The following is a 9,657-nucleotide window of genomic DNA, read 5'->3' on the forward strand; positions in this document are numbered from 1 at the left end:
GTTTTCAACTAATCTTATTTGCCTTTCTCGTCGATTTATTAATTGGTACAATGCTCTGGTTTGTTTCAAACGACGAATCTATTTTGGCATGATTGCTCAATTTCATTCAGTAAACAATTAGATAATTTCGTGTGGTCGAAAGAAGCAGAGCACGTGGTTACAACAGTCCACTATTCAAAATTTCCAAAATTTGTTAGAGCAAGCTCAAGATAGAACAGTCGAAAATGAGAAATAGAAAAGGATGAAAAAATAAGCTTTGCTGTTTCGATTTGAAACCCGATTGATGAACATATTTCAAACTTACGTCTTCCATTAGTTTGCATGTAAGTTGGACTCGTATCATACAATGTAAATGCATTTGACAACTCGAACTAGCGACATTTTTCTTCTTTGGTATATGCTTAAGATAAAAAGTATGTGCGTTAGGTTCACATAAGACTATACTTCTTGGAAAGAGTAAGACACCAAAAATGTTGCAAAACCTTATTTTTGTATGGGACAACACTGAACGCTTATCCCATTCCATTGAATTGATTGTCTAAAGCTGCAGATAAATGACAGCAACTTTCATGCAAGAGAAACTTTCAGTCGTCTTCATTTCACTGAACTGAAAGTTTCCGAACGCATCACGCGTTTACACGACTCACAACAAATTAACGCTAACTGTCAACCGGCAATGATGAGTCGGTAAACAAATTATGTAGAATTGTAAATAAGCTGTATTATTTTATCTCTAAAATTAATAATAATATTCATTTAGCGTTGTGAATCATGCTAGTGAACTTATATCGCAGAAAACGACTTTGATTATTTCGTTTAACGATGATTTTAAATGGTTTTATACTGTTGACGCCTTCTAGATCTGTCAGTTGCACGAGCTGTCAAGAAACTTTCATTGCTGTGAAAGAAATTTACAGCCCGGCTACGTTAAGTGAAATTTTAGTTGCGCAACTCAAATTGTTTGTTTATTTCGCGTTTAGACGTGCTAAGTTGGGTTTCACATGAGTGAAATGAGTGTTTGACAGTTGCTGTTAAGTGAAAGTTGCAATCATTTAAAACGCCTTTAAGATACAAGCACGCTTTCAGGGAACTAGAAGTATAACAGCACAGCAAAATTAATATGCTTGAGTATCAATACAACAAACTTTTTAAAGGAAATGGGAGAATCGCTTTAGTAAGCATTTTTACTGAGGAAACTATGCCACCTGGAGGAACCTGCCTGCCTAGAGAAAGTGTGAATAGGTTTTTTGAAATGGTTTAGAAAATTTTAAAGCAAAAAAAAATACAATTGCGTTTCATTGACATAAGTTTGAGGACAACAAGAGACCATGAATGTCACACTCAACATGGTTTTAGAAAATCAACACGCAAAATATAAAACAGATACACATCAATATTTTTAAAAATTTGTACTATGGAAATCTTTAGGAAATTTTTGCAATACCTTCTCCATGAACGCAATAAATTAGAAAAACTGTGCAGCACGTCTCCGCTTCGTTTTTTTTATTTCAGCATCCTTAAAATCGATTTAAAAAGACCTTAGGTGCTAGGCAAATATCCTCTACCATCCTGCATTGCAACTATCTTTAGCAAATCGCCTGGAGAAACAGTTACGTTCGTTGAAAATACAGTGCGTAGGAATCGTCCATCGCACAATCTAGCTCGCTGCGCTCATTAACCTTCGCTGTTGCTTTGAATGCTTATGTTCGAAACTTTTAAAATTGTGTGCATTTTGCTTACTTGCTTACCTTGTGCTATCTTAAGCCAACGGTAAACCCTAGCGCAATTTGATAGGCGATATGACGGCCGAAATAACTTCTTAAACAACTGTTTTAATTATAATGGAACCGCTATCGAACAAAACATAATTGAAAAGCTAAAAGAGCTTTGTGGGATTTCCATTTAAGCTTTCAATCAGAAAGGCCTATTTAGTAGTTAACTGAAACCAAGAAACTTTAAGACGCAATTGCTGACTAACGATGGTTCAAAATGTCTATTTAGTTTAGATTCATGATAATTTCGTTATTTAAACCGTGTGACAATGCGTTTCGCTGGCACAGCTTTGAATGTCCTTTATTTTTATTCTTCTGACCGTGAATTAAGAGCACAACCACAAGCTTTTAAGGAAACCATCCTATTGACTCGGTGATCTACCAGCGGGGATGAGGTTATGATGAGACAAGTTATAACGGCCTATTTGCACGATTTAATTTTCGCTAAAAAATTTGTATTCAAATCTTGTAAGATTGCGTTAATTTGAGTTTTTTAATGCTTCAAATCAAAAAGAAGACGGTACCTTTATCAAACTGTTTGAAGCCAATTAAAATAAGGGTAAATCCGATATAAGAGAGACGCATTCGCTAACTTATGATATTCTCATGGTAGAATGGTAATGAAACATTGATCGGGACAAACAAACGAATTGTTGATCACTGAAGACTTTACCTGAGGGCGGTGCTAAACTCTGTCGTGTTGTTATAATTTTTTGACTTTCTTAATGCCAACTGGAGTCTTAGAATGGCAGGGCAAATACCCATGATTTGTCAAAAACCAATATTTTACATATGTTGCGACAAATGTATCCGTTCTTATAATTCAGCTTAGTCATCCCGTTTAAAAAAACATAATCTCAATAGGGAAAAAGTTACATGGCTTATGGTATAACGTGTTCGGCATAAAACTAGATCACTTTTCATTCATTTTAAACTCTTCTTTTTCGAGAATTCGTAGAATGTATAACAAAGTTTCACCATCGAAGTGTCGTTTTCGCATAAAATCTTTCTCTAACTTTTACTCTCTTCTTCCGGTTTGAAAAATTTTTCTTTAAAGTCTTTTAAAAATCTGATTTTTTCTTCTGAATTAAAGCCTGCCGATTGCAACACGTTTGTTAAATAAGCAGTTTGTTTTTCCTCGGTTTCGTGAGCTGGTAAACGAAAAACACGCCACATTTCATTCAAAATATTGAAGTCAATGTGATACGCATAGTAGACGATACTTTTACCTTCGGAGTCCAGTTCCCTCAAGCAATCAAATTCTTTATTTTGTTCACGCATGTATAAAAGAAATAAGAAGATTTCTAGTGTGCCCTTTTTTCTTTGTTTTTCTGTTTTATTTCCGACTAATTTGATACAATTAAACAAAGCTTCAAAGATTTTTTTCTTATTTTCTCCATTCACTGCTTCAATTGTGAAATGGTTCATCAAGCACTTTGCAAGATGTATCCATGATTTTTCAATAGCGATATGAAAAAGATTTCTTCCCGTTGAATCCTTGTAGTCTAATTTGTTATTTGATATCAAAATTTTGCAAATACTAAAACACACCTTATTTATTTTTAGTTGGTGTGTGCTATAATAGCTCAAAAATATAACAGGGTCTTCAGGTATCTGCAAAATGTGACGAGTTATAAGACATTCTGCTATATCAAAGTTGTTAGACTTAATGGCAATTTGTAAAACATTTCTTCCATTTGAGTCCGTATAATCACATTTCTTGTTCTTCACCAGTATGTCACAAATTTTTTCGCAAACTTCTCTGGTGACGCACACCTGGCTTGGTATAAAATTCAAAATATCTGCTGCATTAAAATCATCAATATCAAAATAGTTTAATAGTTTTAGAATTTCCGCTCCAATTAAAGTTGTGACAGGCTTAGAAAACTTCCTTTGAATAATTTGATATGCAATATGTGGAACATTCTTAACCGCATGATAAAAAATACTCTCGCCTTTCTTATCTTTATGATTGAAAAAAAGTTCTGGTAAATCCTTATAAAACTCTGCTACTATTTTGAAAATTTTCGCACGAATCATGGTTTTAGCTGAATTTCCTTTCACGCAACTAAAATAAGCATCGTAATGCTTACCTGTCGAATCTATTTCTGTTGTGTTGCTTTCTAAATTAAGCAACATCTTAACTATATTGAATTCAGCGCTTTCAATGGCAAGAATTAAAAGATTTCTTCTTAAATCGTCAGCATTTTCAAACTGCTTATTTCGTTGAATCAGAAACTTCAATGTACTCTCATGCCAATCTATGCGATTGTTCAGAAGAAGATGTTTAATCCACGAATTGCTAAGTATATTCTTACATTTCAGAACTAAATGATTTAAAATTGAAAGGTTTTTGGAGTGTATTGCCAAACAAATCAACAGCTCGGTACCGGCGTCGATACCAAGTTGGGACGGGAGTTTTAAATCGTATGGATGCGTGTGACATAAAAGATCGCTCTGCATCAAAAAGCTCTTTTCCAAACTTTCTTCAACAAGTTTTTGCTCTAATGTACATTCATGAAGATGAGGGATTTTGTTTTTTTTACAGTATTTTTGGAAAGCATCTTGAAATTTAATCGGATCCTCTTCCATAAATGCCACTAACATCAAAAGTTCACTCTCAACTCCAAGGTTGTAAGGAATATCGATTTGGCATTTAACAATCAAAAACTTGAGAGCATTGATTGACCGTTTCGCTACTGCTTGTTGCAATAAAGATTCTCCTTTTGATGTTATGTCTATGCCTGTATGCTGTACGACAATTTGAAACAAAAGAGAATCACGATCAATACAGTTCAGCAGAAAATTTAAGTCTTTCTGTTCAGATTGCGATTGATCGTTCTCTTCAAACCACGTGTATTGATTCCAAATAGATTCCAATGAACAACTTTCATTTTTCTGGTTGAAAAGGAAAAACTCATGCACGAACTTTGAAAATAAAAGCTTTACGAATTTTGCCCTGCGATTCCGTCCTGCACTTGGTGGTACCATAAGAATCTTGCATTCAAATTTAAAAAGCCTGTTTAGCCCAGCTCTTGTTCGATCCTCGTTTTTAGTAATAGTTATTCGTAACATTTCAAAAGCAAAGTCGAGGGCAGTCCAGCCAAAAAACTTGTCCACTTGGTATTCATAATCATTTCTTTCAATGAAATCTAGAAGTAAGCATACTATTGGTTCATTACGGTAAAGCAACGCTAAGTGAAGTGGAGTTCTGCCCCAAGCATCTGTTTTCTGAATCAAGTGTGGAAATTTTTTCAGTAACTTTGAAACTTTCACTACTGATCCATCCAAAACAGCAGCATTTATATCATGGCTTTCGCAGATTTTTGCTTCCAACATCTTCCTCACTTCTGGAATTTTCTGTCTTTTATACACGTCATCTATCAAGAATGTCTTCACGTTGGGCTTCTCATAACAATCAAAGAACCACAGAGCGGCAAAGTAATCGACAAATATTCTGTGCACAAAGATTGGCACATCATCAACCAGTCCGTTAATGACACCGGACTTTTCTGTTGAATTTTTCAATTTTAAAATGTAACTTTTGCCAGCCTCCTGCTGATATGGTGATAAAAGCTTATGAACTTCCTCGTTGAGAGCTAAAATTGCTAAAATAGAATGTGTTTTATATATATTTGTTTTGGTCTGCTCAGCAACAATTCTTGCATTGGGAGTTTGCGAGCAAGTGCCATCCTTCTCCAAACTGATAATAAGCTTCTCACTGATAAAAAAAGAAATCAAACACAAAGGAGAAAGCAAGTTTTTACATTCGCTGAGTATTTGCTGCGGATTTATATAAGATTCGTCGACCAAATTTTTTTTTACTATTTTGCTCAAAACAGTCATTCCCAGCCACAAGAACAAAGGAATGGTAGCCATGTTTGAAAGAAACATATTCAAAAGTTGTATGTGCAATTCCAAAATAAGTGCTTTAACTTGTTCCTTCAAACTTTTATAGCCTTTAAACATTTGTGAAAGAAATTCAAAAGCGAACCCATAAATTTGCTTCTTTGAAAAATTTGGCAAGTAAAAATATCCATTTGCCTCCAACGCACTATCCATTTCTCGTTTGAAATCGTAAGGACGGCTAGAAACGAACAGTTTAGAAACTCCTTCCAGACTATGAAGAGTTTCTAACATCTTAAGTACAATATTTTGGAAATCAGGAGCGATTTCGTCGAACCCATCCATCATAACAATGAGCTTGGCGTGGTTGAATTTACTCAAAAATATCCTTAGCATAACCAAATGTTCTGCAGAACATACAAGTTTACTTTCATTGAGCACAAGACTTTCCTCCGTGAATTGAAAATAATTTGAAAGTGTGATCGCAGTTTTTCGCAAATCGGTCCTTTTGAGAGCTCTTTCCATATTTTCATGGCAATCCAAAAAAACAAGCAAGAAAAGCAGTCTTATTGTTTCAAGTTGAATATTCTCTTGACCATTGAACTGCGTTTCTGCAAAATCTGTAACATGGCTTATTAAATTTATTTTGATAACCCAAAAATCTTTAAGATCCTTCCTCGATTGAAGAAAATTTGCAAGCCACGTCATAAAATATGATTTTCCTTGTCCAGCATGGTTTAAAATTTTTACTGATTTAACTCTCAATTCAGGCAAACTTGGTTCGGGTAGAAGAATATTTGGAGTGTGCAAATGACTTTTTTTCTCAAACTTTTCAGCAGACAGTTCCTCCGTTTTGTAGAAACGCCTTCTTAATAAAAACCCATCTATACGCACTCTTTTCTGCGTTTTACTCTCTGGCGTGAGTTCATCATCCATATCAGTGACAAAATTAAACTTTCTGTTATAGGATAATGATCGAGGTTGTGGTTGCGTCGCACCATATTCGAGCAGCTCACGGTGAATATAAAATTCCTTTATGAGTTCGTACCGATCTTTGTTGATGTTACGACGCAAGACCGAGTTCTGTTCAAAGCTTAAAACTTCGGCAAAGTAACTCAAGTCATCTTTATTTTTGAGTATATCTCCACACGGAGTCAAGGTACCTAATAGCAAAAAGTTTTTACAAACTATTGTGTCTTTGCAATCATCCGTCAAATGTTTAAACAAAAGCGGTGAATCAGTTTCATCAGATTTACTGTGCTCATCGAATGTTATTATCATTTTTTTATAGCGGCTGTTGTTTTCTAGCGTATTCCTATTCGATTTTTCAGTGAACCCTTTTTTTCTTGATGTTTTTGATCGGACGATAACTAAAATAAGTGAAAAATCCATTAAGCAAAAGGCTTTTGTTACTTTTTCGTTTTCTTGTGCAAATTCTTGTTCGTCCAAAAAGAGAAAGTGCAATCTAATTTTTAATATGTCTCGCACGTGTTGACAAATTTGATCAACGAACCACGAAGGGTAAAAGTTTCTCGGTACGTGTACTTTTTCTAAAGTTGTTTTTTGAGTATTTTTGTCTGAAAACCACGTTATCAGTTTTTTAAAGAGTTTGGACTCCTTCAATCGTTCAAGTTTGCACTTGTACCCTTCGTTTCGAAATGATGCGCAGTTTTTTTGGGACAACGTATCCAGTTTTAGGTAATACAATGAATTGACCGAACAGTCGTAAAACTCAGCTAAATTCTTTTCGTTTACTTGTGCTTCAGTGTCTCTCATGTGCTCCATAACCCAGGTTGAAAGTCTGTCGTGAATAAACTCCTGCGACGGTTTAGATAGATTTTCATCAATTATGTTGGCAATGTTGGGAAGCTGGCTTTCCTTCTCTAGATTTGTGCTACAGATTAGCCTAAATGAGTTATAAAATGCCTCTATGTCATCTAGCTTCAATACTTCCGGGAAATCATCCAATTCTTTGTCAGGGTTTTCTATTTTTCCATCAATTTGTATGAAGTTTTCTACGAAAACAAAGTCAAAGTCTTTGTTTTTTGGTTTGAGTACTTCTAAACATTCAGCTTTAAAATGCTTCATAAAGGGATGGTCAGCAACTTCCGGTTTATCAAAAAATTGTTTGTTTAGTGTATAAGACTTGTTTGTTTTGGTATATCTGGTGATCATTTTTTTGATAAGTGGTCTATATTTTTTAAAAACAGGAACATTAAAAATGATTTGTTTTTCGCTGAGCACACTTGTGGCTAAACGTTTTGCCAGAATTTGCAGATCGGAGTTTTTCATGAGGTATTTTATTATTTCATCATTTGTTTCTGTATCAAAGTTCTTCCATTTGAGTTTATAAACTGATCTACTTATGTCCAACAGAACAGATGATAAGATATTATCATGGGAACAGGTTTCTAAGTATGGTTCGAGATCTTTCGCAATTCCAATGGTGGAGCAAATAGCAAATATATTCGTTGCCTTTGAATCTTTCTTAAGTGACCGATAATCATTGAAATACTGAAATAAAGCATAATCTTTTTTTTCGGTACATAAAAGGTGTTTCAACTCGATAGTTTCTTTAATATTTGCTTTTGTCTTTGCTTGAATAAACAAATTAAAAGCATCACTACCAATTTCACAACGAAGCACCACATCGTCAAATTTTTCTGTTTTTTTATCTTCGCTGTTAATTGTGAATGTAGCTTCCTTTACAGCACGCATTAGCTTGACCATAGAGCACATCATCACCAAAACTATTTGTTTATGAAAGGTAAGCCCTCTCAGGTTTGCTGCAACACCTCTTTTTTTGCTGCAAACTGATTTATCAGAGGAGTGTGGAGCGGTTACTTTGTTTTCGTTCTCACCTTTGCAGGTGGGATTCGTTGTTGAGTTGTTTGCAGCCATTCTTAGAGTTTCGGAATAAAAACTGTCGTCGTCCGGATTTTCTTCGTTGAATCTTCTCGCGATGCTCCAAAGCTGAGGGAAGTATTGATGATCTCAGACGTCCGCTTGAGTTTCATCAACGGAGGTAATCTCCAATGAGGCGGATACAAACACCTCGTTGCCACAGCATTCTACAACAGATTGAAAATTGAACAGTAGAAAATTAATTTGTTAAATGAATCGCTTAAATCACCTTCACGTATCTAAATATGAAAATTGTTGCAATCTTCTGAATTTGTTTTAAATAAAACTTTGACGTCTGCCCTTTAATTTGGCTCTATTCTCTTGCTTTTGATTTGAAATATAAACCGCATTGCTTCACAAATTATCAAAAGAGAAAATCCCGTCAAGTTTGATTGCGATAGAGCTCTGTTATGATAAGGGCTTAAAATAATTAATTTTTTTGTCAAGATGTAAATTTTGAAAATCTTCATGAAGCACTGAACCATTTTAAATTAATCTTTGTACACACATTCCTTTGGTATGAGAGAAGGTTTTAAAGTACACTTTACGTCTGGAATCTTTAAATTTTGTTATGTTAACCGATTTCCTTATGCTGAACATTCGTTTGTTCGTTTAGTTTACATTCTGCAATAACATACCAAGTGTGATTGAAACGAGCAAGTATAAACGGTCAGAGCCCCATGCCTTTCGACATACTGTATACAAAAAAAGGCAAAATCGGCCCCGCAACAGGAGCCGCGCTCCGTAACGGTTGGTGTGGAGCTGGCTGCGGATCCTTTAGTGCACTCGCGAGTGCACATCACTACTGTGGAGTTAGCACTCCACGATGTGAAAACGAAAAATTTAATTTAATTAATAGTTGCAAGCACCGATCGTATTTTTGCACGTGCAACCACTAAGTGATTATGTATGTGATTGACTTTAGGCGATGCACTGCGTGTTTTGCGATGCTCCACGGTTTTCGGGTATTATTGAATAGCCATTTTCGGATTCAGCGTTGACTTTCGCTTAGCAAACGTTTCCCAAAAGACTGTTTGTAACGTTATACTTGCGCGTAATTCTGTGATACCTTTACCTTTAATACAAAATACCTTTAGAGGTCCAGCAATGAACATTTATGTTTTTGCAACGGTCG

This window comes from Anopheles coustani, unplaced genomic scaffold (genome assembly GCF_943734705.1).
Source record: "Anopheles coustani unplaced genomic scaffold, idAnoCousDA_361_x.2 scaffold_36_ctg1, whole genome shotgun sequence".
In the NCBI taxonomy this organism is placed as follows: Eukaryota; Metazoa; Arthropoda; class Insecta; order Diptera; family Culicidae; genus Anopheles; species Anopheles coustani.